Here is an 18543-nt window from a genome sequence, read left to right on the forward strand (position 1 = left end):
TGTTCAATCTGTTAGCGTATGAAGGCTAGAGAGTTTCTGCAGAACCAGTCCTTGGGGTCCCTGCAGGCTGATAGAGACAATGGCTCACCATACATACCACAGCAAGGCGCCAGTATTTGTTAACAGAGAAGAACAGATAGTTTAGATAATTATTGTGTGATGGAATAAGGCCTGAGGCTTAACAAGCTTCCCTATGAAATATCACCAGCTCAGAGTTTTGAGAAATTGATGCACCTGCTGGGTATCCTGGTCTGACAATGTCCTTGTTATACACCTGAACGTGAGTTCATTGTTTTCTAAATAAACAAAGTGCAAAACATTTTCATTTGAGAGCAAATCTAAGCAAAATACGTTTTTATGGAACTTAGAAACTCCAATGCAAAAGTAAAACAAATTTTCAAAAAGGAATCTGAAACTAAAGTATCTATCTAATACCGATTTGGTATCAATATTATTGATATTCTGGATCAATCCACCCTCCTCTAATGGGCGGTTAAACTTTATTCGTGAAGGAAAACAAATATTGACAAAATGACGACATCACAGCAAAAGTAATGAACCCTGTCCTGACACATTGTTGATCCTAACACACACACACACACACACACACACACACACACACACACACACACACACACACACACACACACACACACACACACACACGCACACACACACACACACACGCGCACACACGCACACACACACGCCCACACACACACACACACACATACTATTTACTCTTTATGTAAATGAGTTAGTTCACATTTTTAACTAACACTGACGTACCTGGCAACAGAAGTATTACTTCTAAGATTTTTAAGTTTAATTTTTTATTTTAATTTGAACTTTTTGACTGGGTTGTTTAATATTGATTTGATTATTGGTGGGGAGTTTTATATTGATCTTTTTCAAATGCTTTGGTCACACGTGTTAAACTCAAAGCCCAGGGGCCAAATCTGGTAGCCATAGCTTTTTTATGGCCCTCTAACTTACATCAGTCAGTCCATCCAGTTTTTTTACAAGTGCCTTAACTTTGTCAATCATCCCTGTGAATGTGATGCTAAAGTTGTTAATGGCAGAGAAAGAAATTACAATTCTAGAAAAACCATTTCTCTGCCATCATCAGTGGCTATGCTAACTAGCCTTAGCATTCATGGCAGGCTCTGACATGGGGAACTAGCTGTAGCTTAGCAGAGAGAAAAGGGAAGGGTGTAAGCAGCACATACACAGGCATAATTGACAGAGAGAAAATCTGTGATTTTGATTGCAAAAAGTCACAAAAACAATTGCGAAATCATGGAGGCACCGATGAATGCTAAAAGAAGTTCAGTACTAGCAGTTTGGCAGAGGAGCCAAAAATGTCCTCAAGTCAAAGTAAAAAGTAGCGTCCAAGAAACGACTCCGGTAAAAAGTTATTTGGTAAAAAGGCGACCAAAGTACAGAGACAATCAAATTAACACTCATTTAATATTTAAAAATTACATCATCAGACCGACCAAAATATAAAGTTATGTGGATTTTTTTTTTTAGGGACAAAAATGACAGTAAATCATAAAAGTAACAAAAAAATAATAAAATCTGGCAAAAGAAATGTTTCCAAATCAGTTTCTTTCAAGAAAAAAACGTGTGAAACTTTAACAAAAACTGCAGGTGTGTGTCTGTGTCACACTCTGTTGAATTTTTGGATAAAAACATGTTTGTTTTTATTCACTGGGTAGAAAATCCAGAAATTTTCCTCAAGTAAGAGCAGAAAGTAGTAGAAATTCTCCTAAAAGTAATTTTTTTCTAAAAAGTTACTCATGTAAATGTAATTGAGTAAAAGTTACCACCCAACTCTCAGTACTTATGGACTGCAGGGACAGCTACTTACTAAACTTCTTACTGTTTGTCAGCTGGACCTGTTTGTAACGCGGTTCTTGAAAACATTCGTGATCTCGATTCGGCCCGAAATGAAAATGAGTGCGACACCCTGGCTTAGGTGATTCCTTAACGATGTCCACACGTGTGCTCCGAGGGGGGAAGGAGGAAGTTATTTTCTCGTTAGATTGTAAAACTTGTTAATGCACAGCTCCTTCCCTGCCCGCCTCCTCCCTCCCCTCTCCAGGAGCCGTGCCGAGCTGCGGGGCTGGGACATTCCTGGTTTGACGAGCAGCCGGGTCGCTGCCATGATTTGCTGAGCAACTCGACACTGACTGCCCTCAAAGATGCGTGTGTGGAAGAGGCAGCAGTAGAGACGGTTGCACTCAGAAGGTAGAAGTTAGAAGTTGCACTTAACGGGACCGGAACAAGCGGTTTCGGCCCGAAAAACTCGAGTCCAGAACCAGACTGGGGGAAGTTGGCGCACCTTGGCCGCCGAAGCCAGTCGCTGCTTTTCGGGTCTTAAAAGAAAACAAAACTTTCCACCTCCGAGAGTTTTCATGTTCCTCCCGTCACCGCGCACTTTGAGCCCGTTTCTAATGGAGGGCCCCGCACGGATTTGGGATCAGAATAATGCGTTTGGCCGCTGCTGAGGGACCCGACGCGTCGCAGCTTTCGCCCTCCTGGAAGAGAGGTAAGGCAGGCGGAGAGGGCTCGGGGGAAGGGTCGGTGTGCGCACCGGGGCCGGAGGAGCTGGTCTGGGAATAACAAAAGAAAGGTGACGCTAAAAGGAGCGGTGGTTGCGGTGGTTGCGGTGTTTGGTTAACTCTGGTGAACGGGGGCGTCCCTGCACTGCTCCGAGTTAATACACAGTTTGTATATGAAGCCACGGTGCAGCATTATGGGCTCTGCCTCTGAATGCATGCATTATGCGCTGGGCTGGCCTGATTTTCTGCGTTATGTTTGCGTTTCGGCACAGCTTGAAACAAGCCCTTCATCTAAAAAGGAAATAATGCTGATTTGTAAAAGTTCTGATCAGGAGTGACGTGAACTGATCGCGTTAAGATAAGTCTGGCTGATGGTTTAAAACAGAAAGGCAAGTGTGTTTATCTCCAATATGCCTTTATTTTGCTTTTGATGCAAACATTAAAGATAAATAATAGAAAAACAAACACTTGTTTGAAGCTTAGGTGCTTAATTAGCTGAATATGAACAATTTTTTTTCTTCTCTGAAATATGAAAAAATAACATTATGATATTTGATGATTAATTAGTCAAGCTATCTGCTCAGGTAGTCCACATGCAGCTGTAGTTTTAAAACATTTCCCAAACTGATTGGTGTTTCCATTAGTTTATACAACAGAAAATAAAGACCTGTTTGAATTGTTGAGTAATTTCTAAGTGTTTAATTAACAGAATCTGAACCGGTTTTGCTGCTCTTTGCTTTTCTGGAGTTTGATAAAAAGATGATATGATGATTAATTAGTCAAGCTATCTGCTCAGGTAGTCAGTCCAGTTGCAGCTTTAGTTTTAAACATTCCCAAAACCTCCATTAGTTTTCACGCTTTATGTTTTTTACCATGGAAAATTTTTTCCAAACATAAGATTTAGTCTTCTTTTACACAAAGGAAATGTTTCAGCCAGCGGACTGGCAGTGCACAGCATCAAGAGGGGGAAGGTTGGTGTATTTTTTATGCTCCATATAAACAGAGAAGATGCCCACAGAGTCTCTGGCATCCAGTTAAATAAACTTGGACTTGCAATAGAAAACCTGATCAACTTTAAAACCGTTTTAAAGCCAAATGTTGGCGTTTGGTCCTTTAAACAAATTCAAAAAGTTGACATTTAGATGCAACATATTGCTACTGCTCTCTGGGACGACTTGAAGAAAAACAAAAGCTTAAATAAATATCCATAAAAGGCACTATTGAGTCTTGAACAGTCGTCTTGCACTCTGGTAGAAAGCAGATTTCCTGCAGGCTGTTTTTCTGAAAGTGTCTGTTTAAAAAGGACAAACATGTTGCCCTGAACACATCAGTGTTACCTTTACATTTCATCACAACAGCCAACATCAACCACCAACCAGAACGTCAACATTTGGTGGGGTTTTTCCCTAGTTTCCTCCAGAGATGGAAAACTTTTATCATTTCAGATAAGTACTTTTGGTGTTACAAAAGGTGCAAAATGTAGCACATTAAGTACGCCAAGTTAAATGAAGATGTCATCATTTGTTTACTGGGAACGTATTTCAAAGCATAAACCAGAAAAAGGTTTAACCATTTAGTTTTAATGGTTATTTGCCAATCTATTTGAGATTTAATTGGGAGATTCCTAAAACGAATCTTACAATCAGTGATTTTAAACCAATCGATTCCTGAGCCTCTTGCTCACATTTGTTGTCATTTACGTTGATTTTTGTCCCATATTGGCGGATTCTGGGGGACGTTTTCTGGAATCTGTCTCTTTCTCTCCCACATGCGTGACATGCAGTCAGTGGGACACACATGGCTGCTCTCAGATAAAATCCCTCCCCAAGTTCAAACAGTTGCACATGCATTGTTTCGTCGGGTGGGGGACAAGAAGACGCTTCTGATGGCTTTCAGATCCCTGCGTTGCTTTCAACCAACGCAGAGAGGCTCGCTCGTTGGGTCCAGCATCACGTTTTGGTGCAAAGTGTTTTTGCAGTAATTTGCTTTTTTTTGTAGCTTCTCTCCCTCAGTTTACCTCACTTTAACTTAATTGACTTGATAATTTTGCTAAATTACGGAGCATTTCTCACTTGCAGCTGTTTTTTCCTCTATTTATGGTCAAAGAAATTTGCTATTATGAAAGTCTCTCAACAAATTGTGAGTACAGATGCGTTTGTAAACTTTAACATAACTGCAAATTGCATTTTGTCATGAAAAACAAGATGTATATAAAAAAAAAATCTGAATTATTTCAACAATAGCTGCCTTATTCTAAACCCAGTAAACCAGTTAGTTGAGTATTTTTGTCTAATTGTTTCCTCTTCAGTTCCTCTAAGTTTTTGTGACGCTGATTGAATGAGATGTCAGAGTATTTTTAATTTTTCTAAACTGTTTTTAAAGTGGGTTTTTTTCTCTTTTTTGGGGGGAATTAATAAACCATTAGTGGCCCTGGCTCTTATCAGACCGACCTGCACAAAGCACAACCGCGCCATTAAGAGGGCCTGAATAATCTTTGAGCTATTAGGGCGCTCGTTAATGATAAACACATGTTTCTGTAGGAAAACTATGTTAAGTGGGCAATTTGAATGTAAGCATGTGTAATGATACCAGCCTCTGCTCTCATAATGGCTCTCTTGATTTTTTCTTTTTTCTAATGTTCGTGAAGCCACGTGCACACCAGCAACGACAAATTATGGCTGAGGTTTTATTTAAAGTTAAAAAAAAACAACAGGAAGTGAGGTCATATGTGAGTCATGATCTTTACATGAGGTAACTGTTTGTGCCTTTCTTAGTTAATGCCAAAAAAGAGGAAAAAATGGCAATAAAAGTGTATTTTTGTGTGATGTCTTTTTTATAATAACCTTAATTACCTCTTCATTTTAATAATGCGTGATGGATTAGTGGTTGAAGATCGGGCGTGTCAAAAGAGATAATATTTCAGCAATAATTTGGGGAAAACTAAAACTTTTCAAAACAAAGTGATAAATATGTTTATATACTGAAGTCCAGCTCTGACAAGTCTATATGTTGCATTTTTTACATGGTCATAAAGCCACTAAAGCAGTATTAATGTCCAATTTTTATGTTTTCACAAATTAAATTAAGATTTAATAAAGTTTTAAAAGCTCTCCATTCAGTGTAGAATTATAGAGATCAAGTCAGGCCAATATTTTTGTATTTTTTAAAATAGACATGATCAAATCCAGTCCAGACTCTTAAAACACTTTAAACTATCCCTAAGATTGAATCAGATGCTAACTGTAAGCTAACTGTGTTTTCACAGTGCTTACAAACCATTTGAATTTTTCCTGACATCGTTTTGTTCCTTTTTTCTTCCTGGTATTTTGAACACTCTGCACAAACAATTAAACTTTTTAAAAGGGACTCCAGTATTTATGTAACCCATTATAACATGCTAGGCTAATGAGACGTCTTTATTAGCTGACTCTGTCAACACAACAAGGCAACTTGTTAATTTCTTGCCTTATTATTAAGAGATTCTTAGAAACTTTGTAAATCTCTCAGTACTAGCCTCCCTGTCCATTACATTCGGACGATCAAACGCAGTCCTAACTTTGTAGAAGCTGTAAAATAGCTCATTAATGTAGACAAGAATCTTCAACACAGATGCTAACTGTTAGCTGCTAACAACTAGCCAGTCAATATTTTCTTACATTGCTTGGATTTTGGATCTTTTTTTTATTTTATTTTATTAATTTTTGTTCCTTTTTCTCTGTCTATGTCATAAGATGCGGTTAAATGTGTTCAAGTCTCGATAAATAAAATGGTGGCATAAGTTGATTCCACTAAGAAGCTTGAAAGCTGATGCTAACAGTAAGCAGCTAACGATTAGCTGGTGGCATTATTCTCACAAATGATTTAAGATGGAAATCAGTGAGTCTGATTGATGATTTCTCTTAATTTTTCAAGCCATTAGGCAAACCCGAATGCTCGTCCCAGTGTGAATGGATTTGAATTTTCCAAATTGTGTTTTGCTTCTTTATTTTATTATGGTGTCAAATTCAACAACAGCTTTTGAAACTGGCCATTATTTTAGGGACCTGCACTGTTCTTCATAGAAATGGACCATTCAGGACCGGTTTCAGGTTTTCGTCAGGATGGCTGATTAGTTTCTGATTTTTATTTGTGTATGCTAAAGAAAATGGCTCATGAAAGAGAAGAAAATATGCTCCAGTTTTCTTGTTTGAGGTTGTAGTTTTGAATCTAACGGAAAACTAACGGAGGAGGTAAAATGCAAAATCAACTTTATTGAGATTTATGCCGTGTTATAATATTATTCCCTCATCAAAAACAAACCTAATGTTGCTTTGATTCCTTCATGTATGTTTGAGTTTGTCTACAAACTGCATATTGATTGGCTGTAAACGGCATAATGAGGAGTGTTACGCCCCCTTAGGTCTAGGGGTCCAGGGGCGGCAACATAAAATGTGTCCAGAGATAAAAGTGGAATGAAAGAATGATTTATTACAAAAGATGGTTTTCACAAAACACAATACAACTTAAGCCAATTAAACAAAAGTAAAGAACCAACAAACGCAGAAAACACTGAGTGCAAATTAAATAAGATGTGCAAACACATCAGTCTAAAGTAACTCAAAACAACCAAAAAGAAAGAACAAAGGGGAGCACCAAAAACCTCCCAAACACAAGCCTCTAGCTTGTTCAAAGTTTATCTAAGGCAGATTCACTACTTAACAAAAGAAACAAGAACAAAATTGCTCAAACTGTCCACAAACAGTCACAAAACACAGAAGGTGGGGGTCAGCTGTACACAACCTCTTCCTGCTAGCTGCCCCACTGGAGGAATGAACTCGGACGTCTTTTATATGATGCAGGTGGGTCTCATCAACGTCTGATTGGCTTTGCTGCTCCAATGGGGTGGCTGCTCTCCTGCAGCTTCTAGGCAGCCAATCAGAAAACTGTGCCCGCACAGCTGATCCTGCATAATAGAAAAAAAACAAAGCCTGCACAGCCTCAAGAGGCCAGGGGCCGTAACACTCCCCCCCTTAAATTACAAAACCAGGTTTTGTAAATGCTGAATGTTACACAAAACAAAAGAATACTCACATCCTGGACAGGCCATCTGCAAGAACATTTTCTGCCCTCTTTCTTATGCCGAATATTTAGGTGGTATTCTGGCAACAGTAATGCCCACCGCATAAGGCGCTGGTTGTGGTTATACATGCGAGAAAGAAAAACTAGTGGATTATGATCTGTGAATACATCAATCGGTAAACTACTGGAACCAAGGTAGACATGAAAGTGCTGAAGAGCCAACAATAGAGCCAAGGTTTCTTTTTCAATGGTGGAATAGTTCAGTTGATGTCTGTTGAACTTGCGAGAGAAATAGCAAACAGGATGATCTAAACCCTGCAAATCTTCCTGAATTAGCACTGCACCAGCCCCAACAGCGCTGGCATCCACCTCCAGCTTGAAAGGTCGGGTCAGATCAGGTGAAGCTAGTACTGGTGTGTGACAAAGAATATGCCGCTCAAGTTTTGTTTTTGGTGTAGGATAACCATTCATTGCCACAGTGTTGGCATTGACAGGAGTAAGAGAAGGACTAGAACAGATGAGATCATTTGTTCCTAGACCACCAGTATTGTTCAGCCCATCCACTTTTAGTGGAGTTCTGACTGCAACTCGAGCACAAACACCATTAGGTTTGAGTGCAGGTCGGGGGTGGTATGACTGCTTAACCTTACACCTGTCTGAGCTTCCTACAAATGATGAAGACCATCGACGCTTTAAGACACCTAGTTTCGTTTTATTGGCTTGTTCAGCACTCACCACATTCTTGAAACATCTTTGTAATGTTTTATCAGCTTGATGAGCAGATGACAAGTGTTGTCTGGTCAGGGGGATGGATGCTTTCTCCAAGAGTGGGCAAGGCTCCTCCAGCTCCACCAAATATGGAGGTAACATCATGTTGTTACTTTTGGTTTGTGCATCACCCTCACTAGAAAATGGAGACAACACAGAATCAGAAATGGAAATATCCCGATCCTTGCGTGCTTGTGCACGGGTGACCACACAGGCTGGGTACAACTCAGGGTCTGAAGAGTCTGGGGTTGTCTGATCTAAGGGATTGTCTAAAACCTCCAGACTGGGAAGTACTAAACCTCCAGCAATGTCATTTCCCATTAGCATAGCCACCCCATCTATGGGTAACTCTGGGCAGACAGCAACAGGGAAAAAGCCAGTGACAAGTTTGGATTTTATGTAAACTCTGTGGACTGGTCTTGGAGTGTAGCCCATCTCTATCCCCCTCAGAACAGAGTTATAACCACAGGCACTCTCATGTGTGAAAGGTAAAACATTTGCGAGAATGACTGACTGGGAACCTCCAGTATCTCTCAGGATACGTACTGGCTTCAAATCAGAGGGATCAGCCGTCAATGAGATTAAGCCATCGAAAATGAATGGTACAAAACAGGGATCAGGTAATTTGTCACCACAACCAACGCTCTTATTACGGGGTTCTTTTTTCACAAAACCAACACCTTTAGTTTGTTTAGAATTTGACTGTGTTTTGCGTTTTAAAGCTAAACAATCAGCGATGACATGTCCAGGTTTGTGACAATAAAAACATTCTCGGCTTTCTTTTGGAACCGTGGTCTTAACCATCTGAGACTGTGGTACAGAGCTAGTAGGTGACTTTTCATTAAAAGTGAAGGATGACTTATGGGTAAGAGCATACTCATCAGCCAGAACAGCAGCAGATGCCAAAGTAGTCACCTTCTGTTCATTTAGGTACACCACCACCCGATCTGGAATGCACTTCTTGAAGTCTTCTAGCAATATTAGCTCACGTAATGTCTCATAGTTATTTACCCTGGATGCAGTACACCACTTATCAAAGAGAATGGATTTCTCTCTGGCAAACTCAACATGCGTTTGTCCGATAGTTTTCTTCTGCTGTCGAAACTTCTGTCTATAAGCTTCTGGGACCAACTCATAGGCTTGTAAGACAGCAGCTTTAACCAGATCATAGTCTAAACTATCTTTTAAAGGGAGCGCTGCCAACACCTCTTGAGCTTTACCAGAAAACTTACATTGTAACAAGAGTGGCCAGGTTTCCCTAGGCCATTGCAAAGCACCAGCAATGCGTTCAAATGCTGCAAAGTATGTGTCCACCTCAGATTCTCTAAAAGCAGGTACTAAAGAAATACACTTACTGATGTCAAATGGCATAGCAGACATGGAGGTGGAACCGGGTGTGACAGAGGCAGAGGGCGCTCGAGTCTGGGCCTCCAGCTCAAGTTTGCGCAGCTTTATAGCTTTATCAGCCTCTATTTCCAGTCTCCTGACCTCAAGCTCCAGCTGAGCTTTTCTGTCCTGGGCTTTTTCCTCAGCCTCCATTTGGAGACGTGCCAACCGCACCTTCAAACGAGCTCCATCTCGTCCTTCTGAACTCACAGAAGACAGTGGATCATAGCGAGGGAGTGTGCGAGGTGTCTTTCCCCGGTCACTCACTGCTGCTTCCGCACTAGGACCATCTTTGAAGTCCTCCACAGACAGGGTCTCTCGGCTTGGCACCGCAGCAGCCTCAGGCAGATCAGGCTCTTTGATCACCCCAATTTCCACCAACTTATCCACCATCAGAGCCTTTAGGTCACCTTTAAGGACCTGTTTTGGGACCTGCAGCTGAAAGTACTCCACAATTTGCAGCAATTCATTCTTGCGGCAGCTATCAATAAGCTCAAGAGAGGGATCGGCTAAAAAGTGCTCCAGACTGAATGTACCTGACATAGTTGCTGGATACAGACAACCAAAAATGTTCCTCTTCTAACTCTGAACAGAGGGATCCTCTTAACGAGGATCCCGGACGAGCCCCCACTTATGTTACGCCCCCTTAGGTCTAGGGGTCCAGGGGCGGCAACATAAAATGTGTCCAGAGATAAAAGTGGAATGAAAGAATGATTTATTACAAAAGATGGTTTTCACAAAACACAATACAACTTAAGCCAATTAAACAAAAGTAAAGAACCAACAAACGCAGAAAACACTGAGTGCAAATTAAATAAGATGTGCAAACACATCAGTCTAAAGTAACTCAAAACAACCAAAAAGAAAGAACAAAGGGGAGCACCAAAAACCTCCCAAACACAAGCCTCTAGCTTGTTCAAAGTTTATCTAAGGCAGATTCACTACTTAACAAAAGAAACAAGAACAAAATTGCTCAAACTGTCCACAAACAGTCACAAAACACAGAAGGTGGGGGTCAGCTGTACACAACCTCTTCCTGCTAGCTGCCCCACTGGAGGAATGAACTCGGACGTCTTTTATATGATGCAGGTGGGTCTCATCAACGTCTGATTGGCTTTGCTGCTCCAATGGGGTGGCTGCTCTCCTGCAGCTTCTAGGCAGCCAATCAGAAAACTGTGCCCGCACAGCTGATCCTGCATAATAGAAAAAAAACAAAGCCTGCACAGCCTCAAGAGGCCAGGGGCCGTAACAAGGAGCATTGTTGTGATGAAGTCTCGTTAAGAGCAGGAGCTTCTTAAAGAGACAGAGGCCCGAATTCAAGGCGTCAGATGTGAAATTAATTCTTTTAAAGTTATGTTTGACATATACAGCTTTTTTATAACTGAATGAAATGTATAGTTACTTGATTGTGCTGTAAAATAACACAATGCGCCTGGAAAACACTTAATACTTTAAGATCTCAGGTGGTTGTCATTCATCAAAACATGTCTCCTTAACCCTTATGACTTTTATTATGTTTACAAGGAGTGTATCGGAGTACGTCCTGTTTATTTACTAAAGTGTTTGGAGTTCTTAGTTGGGATCCATTTAACTAATAAGAGAGGGAAACTTAATCTCGGACAGGGAGTGAGCTCAGCTACAACACAGAGGAATTTAGAGGCTTGTTTTATGGTTGGTGTTTGACCTTCCAGGCAGTCATTCCCAAACTTAAAAACCTGGCTTGGTTTGAACTTCTGACACCTCTCATTGCTCTGCGATTGAGTCACACTGCTGTAGTTTCTAACAGTGCTGGAGAGAAACAGTGTACTTAACTAAACCTACAAATAAACAGGTAACAATAAACTCTAATAAAAGTACCACAAGAATATTTCACTTGAGTAAAAGTAAGTACTTGTTTTTAAAAATAATAAGTATTGAAAGTAAGTTGAAAATATAACAAATACTGTAATTTTGGTCCCCAATCGAACCGAGTCGAACCGGATGGTCGGGTGTGAAACACCCTAAATGTAAAATTAAGAAAAGTCAAAAGTACCCACAAGTACATGTACATGAAAAATGTACTTAAGTACAATAACAGAGTACTTGCACTTTGCTTCATCCCACCAGGGGATGAAACGATTAATCAGATTAATCATTAACCCGTATCACCCACCTCATGAACAAATCATCTTATTTGATGCTTTTTCTCATTAGCTGCCACATCAAAGTAGGGATGAAACAATCAGTCCAGTTGTGATTAATCAAGTTAATTGTGATTAATCAATTATTTAAATAATGACAGACTTACTCATTAATCAATTAATCATTAACTGGGGTATATAGACTCAAAAAAGGCCATTTGATGAGAAAATAAATTAATTCAGAGCAGTAATAAAGCCAAGACTGTTAAAAAATGTATACATTTTGCATCTAAGATTAAAAACACCTTTGTCTAAATATGTTAAATAGTCAAAATTCTTCAAGTAGTTTAGTTTTAGGTTCACCGGGTTCAGATTTACCAAACAATCAAATGTTTATTTTCTTATTTAAAAAAGCAATTGAATTGTTTATTTCCATCCTTTTGTGTATTTTTAATAGAAAAGGCTTAAGAGGTTAAATGAGAAAAATGTATATGTGCAAATTTTATCCGATTAATCGTTAGAATAAGCGATTAATCAATATTAAAATAATTGTTAGCTGTAGCCCTAACTGGTTTCTAATGCTGACTTTTGTTCTGTTAGCTACTTGTGAATGATACATGAACCTGAGGGTCGTTTTAGACGGACAGAGGGGTGCGTTGGGCAGCGGGCCAGGGAGCCGGTTGGTGCTGATTGACAACACCCGGCAGCCTTGAGACGCGGGTCGCTGGCAAAGATGTGCTGGTGACTTTACTCTCCACCAACTTTGAAACTGTGAGCGCTGGATTGAGGGTGAAAGCAGTAGCTGAATGTTTGTGTCTCTGTCATTTGTAGCACTTCTTATCGGCTCAGAACTCGCAGTGTAATTATTTTATCTGGACAACACATTTCTCTCCTTCAAAACTCCTCAATGTTTCCACCCTCACCCCCATCCGAGTTTGACAGACGATCCAAACAGTCTCCTGTGCGTAACCAAGTCGGGTTTTCAGACGACCCGTGCGCTTCCTCTGAACCGACCCTTCCTGAAATGTCAGAGGCGTCCACTGACCGCTTGTTCCCAACAAATGACTGGATCTAGTTTCTGAAAGTTTGGAGCAGAAAAGGACCTGAAACCGGGTAATGGCTTTCGAGAGATTGGAGAAATGAAATGAGAAACATCGGGCTGTAATTGTTAAGACAAACAAACAGTTTTTGGTGCAGCAGAAGCAGATGTTGGGAGGCAGCCACTGAAAGGCAGCAGAGGCAAAAGATGGGTTGGTTTGTGTTAATGTAATGGGAATACAGGCTCCTGCTAAATGTATATGTGTGCGTTTGTGTGTTCCCAGCATGATTAGGGAATGTGGATCAGTACCACACACGGCTGCTATGAGGAAGAATAAACCATCCAGGCAGCTTTAGATAATGAAAATGCACCAGGAACGGTGTAGTTGACGCAGTAGGGGATGCTGCTGCTGCTGCTTCTTCTTCTTTTTTTACTCTAAGAAAATGTTACAACCATTGCAAAATAAAAATATGTCCTCTTTTATGTTTCTGGACAGAATAAAACTTATCTGCTTCTATAAACATTTAAATCTAATCCAGACTGCAGCAGATTCTCTACTGACAATATTTATTAAACAAAGAGGGAAAATGAAAATTAAGCGCACCCCCACTGCTTCCACGGGGTTCACCATTTAAACAGCATTTAAATCAGCTGGATTTATTAATTGATTGTCATGAGTTTGACTTTCTACGAAAGTAACAGGTTTTACTTTGTTTTGCTGGTGTGGAAACAAAGGTTAGCAAACTGCAAAGGCAGCATCAATCTGGAAGGGGTTATCAGGACTTTTAAAAACTATTTCAAGTCATCAGTTGTCGAGCACGGTGGTGGAAGGTTGGTGATATGGGCTTAATCAGCAGCAGGAGCTAGGTAGACTAAAAATCTACCACAAGCTCCTATGTATGTGAATTTAAGTCAAATTTGAGTCTGATGACTGAAGCTTGACCCAAACTGGAGGAGTTACATTGGCCTAGTCAAAGTCCAAACCTGAATCTAATTATATGGGTTGAAAAAATTACCTCACCACTGACTTTACTGCTGCGTAGGTTAAACCCCCCACAGTCCTGCGCTGCGTTATCACTGTCACATGACCAGACAAATAACTTCCTCCACCAGAAACGAATAAAATGGAAATAAATATCTGTCGATAATATTGATCCAGTTTTATTTATTGGGCCGATACTGATATGTTTAAAAAAATGACAAACATCCGCCAATCCTGATGTTAGTGCTGATATAGGCATCCCTAAAATCTGTATCCATTTGTGTTTGAGGTTAGATTACAGGAGTGCTGAAACAATTAATCGATAACTGAAATAATCAACTAATTTAGTAATCGATAAATCGTTAACTGTCTGCATTTAATTGTGTTTTTTTAACACTTTGTGTTAATTACATTAGGTCTGAAATGATTAATTGTGATTTATCAATTATTGAAATCAACTATTTGAGCAATCGATTAATCGCTAACTGGAGTACAAAGGTTAAAAAAAGGTTATTTGTCTTTTTTTTGGCAAATTCAGATACTGCTCATATTCAGAGCAGCATTTAAGCCAAAACTTAACAAAATACAAATACATTTTGCATTCAAGATAAAAACAACATTTAAATATGTTTTACACAAAACTCAACAAGTGGCAAAGTTTTAGTTTCACTCGGTTAAAATTCACCAATGGAAAGCTACAGTATATTATTGCATTGTAGACAATAAATAGTTTATTTCTTATTTAACAAAGAAAAGTATTTGCTAATTTGCCTCTTTTAATGTTTTTCCAATATTGTATAAAAAGGTTAAGAGGTAAAATGTGCAGAATGTGCCAATTCAGCCCCAAAATGTTCCGATTAATCGTCAGAATAATTGATTTACTGAAATAATCATTAGTTGTTTCTCTAGGTTCCATACATTTAAGATTTAGTAAAAACCAGATTTTTCATTAATATATCCTGGTTCATAAAACATTTAGTACCAAAAGAGGGTGTACTGTCTCTTTCCCTTGTTTTTATGTTGGTCAGATCTTAACCCGTACGTTGCGGTTCTGCCAGAATCAAACTGAAATCGTCCAACAGAAGACTGATGGCCGCCATTGTTCTGTCGTTTTCTTAACTTTTCCCCTCCAGGAAGGAGAAACTCTGGCGCTGAACTTGTGAACCAGAGGAGATGTGATGCGATTTTTCTTTCTTCTGCATTCTTTGGCTTTTCCTGTTTGCAGTATTCATTTCTGTTTCCCTTCCTGTAAGTGACCCCGTTCAGTGGGTCCGTCACCTCAGCGCCGAGGCCCCCAGGAGCCCGCCCGCCCGCCCGCTAGCGACCGCAGCTTTCTACTCCCAAAACGCCGAACCAATGAGTCCCATCTGAGTGGGGCGGGTTTTCGGCAGGGACAGGAATGCCTGCGCCGCTCTGGAAGCCGACGCTCAGATCAGCGAGACTATATTAAGGGCCAACGCAGGGACTGGCTCTCTCCTTTTAGCTGGCAAACAGGCGTCTTGTTTGAAGGGCTGTTTTTCTCCCAGATCAGAGCGAGAGGCAGCATGGAGACCGCCGCTGCCTGCCTCTGGTTCTGTGGTTGCGGGTGCCATTTTGGGCCTTCCCTCCACCAACATGTGGCCCTTCAGGGAGCAGCAGAAACCCCTATTTATAAAAGATATTTAAAGTGAGCCGAATAATCTAATTCAGATTGGTTCTGCACTGCAAAAACAAAATCTTAGTAAGTATTTATGGTCTAGTTTCTACAGTAGTGCAAATGTTTTAGAACACTTGAAACAAGAAAAATCCAACTTACAACTTACAAGATACAAGAGCTCTTTTTAAATAAATAATCACCTGTTATGCTTCCTTGAAGAGGTTAGGATATGTCTATAATCAACACAAAACAACTGTAAGTCAGCAACTAAACCCTTGTCGCCTCCAGCAGCCATTGTACAGCACATATAGCAGTAAAACCAGCTGACTGAACATGCTGGAACTCAGTGTGGGTTGCTAGGTGACAGAAGGCGTTCCACTGGGGTTGCTAGGTAACGGTCTGTGGCTCCTAGATGACCTGTAGTTCCTGCTGATTTGTGACGTTGCATTCGGTTTTTGAAACGGCACATTTTCCAGACACCAAAAAATATTAATTGATTGCCAAAAAAACAGGCGGGTATTTTTTTAAAAAAAAAACACTTGGAATGTTTTCAGAAGCGATAGAGACCAAAAAATGTGCAAAATGTGAATTTTGCATGATATGTGCCCTTCAATATTGAATAGGAATAGAACTAGTTCCATTGGCAGATTATTTCCCTCATAAGAAACTTTCCCCATGTTATAACTGAATAATCTCTCCAGTACTTTTTCAGGAATGTTAAGGAATTATGGACTCCAAACAAACTGAAATATTTAAGTTAGTTTTTTCTTACGTTTAGTGTACTTAGATCTTTACACCAGAAACCAGACCAAAAATATTTGGAGAGATTTTGTGTTTTTGCAGTGATTGGAGCAGAGACTCCTGCCTTGTTGACAAAGCTGGTGGGTGTCTGTAAGAGATGCAACGTTTTCTTGTTTTCTTGTGGTCGTTTCTTCCACAGAAAACTCCTCTGGCATCAGAAACGGCTTTCCAAGGAGTTCCGTCTTTATTTTAAGGCCCAGATGTGTGGATTTATCTCCCTCTGAGTTTGCTTCGCGATCGCCGCACGCACAACAAGATGTGCTACAAATGGAGACGGATAAACATTTAGACAGCCTAAATAAAGTGTTCACACTTTCTATTTAGGAGCAAGTATTTATCTTGAGGTCCTCAGGCTTGTAAGACAGCTGGTTTGTTTGCAAAAGATTTGTGGATTCGGTGAAGAAGACTAATTATATTTTAACTTTTTTTCTTTTTTTTTCTGCGTGTTTGTTTTGGTTGAGCCGTCTGCTTGTGGGGGTTCAAGTTTTCGCAGTCACATAAATCCTCCCCTCCATGGATCTACAGCCGTTGCTTTAGCTTTATCATACTTTCAGAGTCCATTCATCACACAGACGACTGAAAAGTTCTTTCTTTCTCATGCCTGTCGAGCAACAAACAAAACGCCAAAAGCAACACCAAGCAGTTTCATCTCTGCAGGCGTTTTAGGCCGTCTGCACTGCCTGGATGTTTATCGTTTTGCTGCACAGGTTTTAAAAAGTAAATAAAGGTTTGAAAGGTGCAGACTTGCAAAGTCCATGTCAATAGATTTTTAGAAAATAGAGGTTTTTTTTTTACATTTCACGCATTTTTAACATAATTGTTTCAGAGTAATAAACTAATTTGCTATTTGAAATTTCTCCCAAATACCTACCAGCTTGTTATATGAATCTACCACATAGCTTTGGAGATATTTTAGTATTTTTATGTTGTTTTTTTTACAGCGTTATCCTAGTTTCTTCTACGAAGGATTCACGCATTCTTAAAAAGTCTAAAATTAAGACTTTAAATTCTTAAATTAATCAAAAAATCTGATGTGTTCATCACAGGCTGTAAATTTTGACGTGGAAGAACTATTTAATCTTTAATGCTCTATGTAGTTCTAAATTGTTCCTTTCTTGCTTAATTTTTTCTTTCAAGCAACTCGTAGACTACTGCTAGCTAGATGCTAACATACCCTTCCTACCTAGCCAGCTAGTTTTTTGGGTGTTTTTGCGTCTGTTATGGTTTAAGTGCAAATTTATCGTTTATCATTGGATTTCATCTGTTGCCAAACTACATGATAAGTAAATTTTTTTACTGAAAAGTTTAACACAGAAAACTGTTTGCAATGCTACTGCTAGCAGTGGTCTAAGTTCAGCTTTTGGTGCGACATAAATTCAGAAATCGGAGGTTTATTAGATTTTAAACACGATCAGGCTCCAATTTTAGCTTTTTAAGAAATTTATTTCAACCAAGTCGTTCCTCTGAAGGGAGATGCAGCTGAAAAGGAGGAAGCAAGAGAAAACAGAGCTGCAGCTTTCATCATTTCTGTCGCGATAGAGGGCTTAAATTTCATTCATAATGGTCTTAGAAAGTCTTAAATTTGAGTTGGTGTTTTTTGTTAAGTTCTGTATTTCAGCATAATTTAGTAATACCCTCCAAAACCTTCATTTTACACTATAAAGACAACACAATCTTACCAAGAGGTTTTTATCTAGTTTTTAGTGGAAATATTTTCGTAGGACAAAACTAACTGACAAGTATCTTTTCTACAAGATATAGGAGCGTGATTCAAGAAAAAATAATTCTTGAATGTGCCAGTTCCAAGATAAGACAGTAGAATAAATAATATGCTGTGGAAATAGTACTTTTTAAAATTAATAATAAAGAATGATTTACTTAAAACAAGCTCTTATATTTTGCCTGTAAGTTAATTTTGTCTAATTTCCAGTGTACAAGTGGACTAAACGTAGGCCTGTCACTATTAATTGCTCGCTCAATTAAAACAAACTCAGAAATTTCCATTAGCATTATTTATCATTTTTCTTTTTTCTCTCAATAATTAGATGATAAAGTCGTCAGGTTGGTGTTTTGGTCTCAACTAGCTCCTTTTTGTGAAAGACAGTTTTGTTTAGGAAGACTTTATAATTAATTTTATTTGTTGTTTTGTGTATTTATTTTGTTTATTTAAAATGTCTTACAGTTCC

At 39.4% G+C, this 18543-nt stretch overlaps 1 protein-coding gene across 1 annotated transcript in view; it reads left to right on the top strand.

Moving 5' to 3' along the window:
• The first annotated feature begins 2143 nt into the window (after positions 1-2143).
• Positions 2144-18543, top strand: part of cdon (cell adhesion associated, oncogene regulated) — a 64215-nt gene continuing 47815 nt past the window's right edge. Inside the window, exon 1 of the mRNA XM_023351791.1 lies at positions 2144-2554. The gene's annotated coding sequence lies outside the window, so the exon portion shown is untranslated. The remainder of the gene's footprint in view (positions 2555-18543) is intronic.

The sequence above is a fragment of the Xiphophorus maculatus genome, chromosome 18 (assembly GCF_002775205.1).
Source record: "Xiphophorus maculatus strain JP 163 A chromosome 18, X_maculatus-5.0-male, whole genome shotgun sequence".
In the NCBI taxonomy this organism is placed as follows: domain Eukaryota; kingdom Metazoa; phylum Chordata; class Actinopteri; order Cyprinodontiformes; family Poeciliidae; genus Xiphophorus; species Xiphophorus maculatus.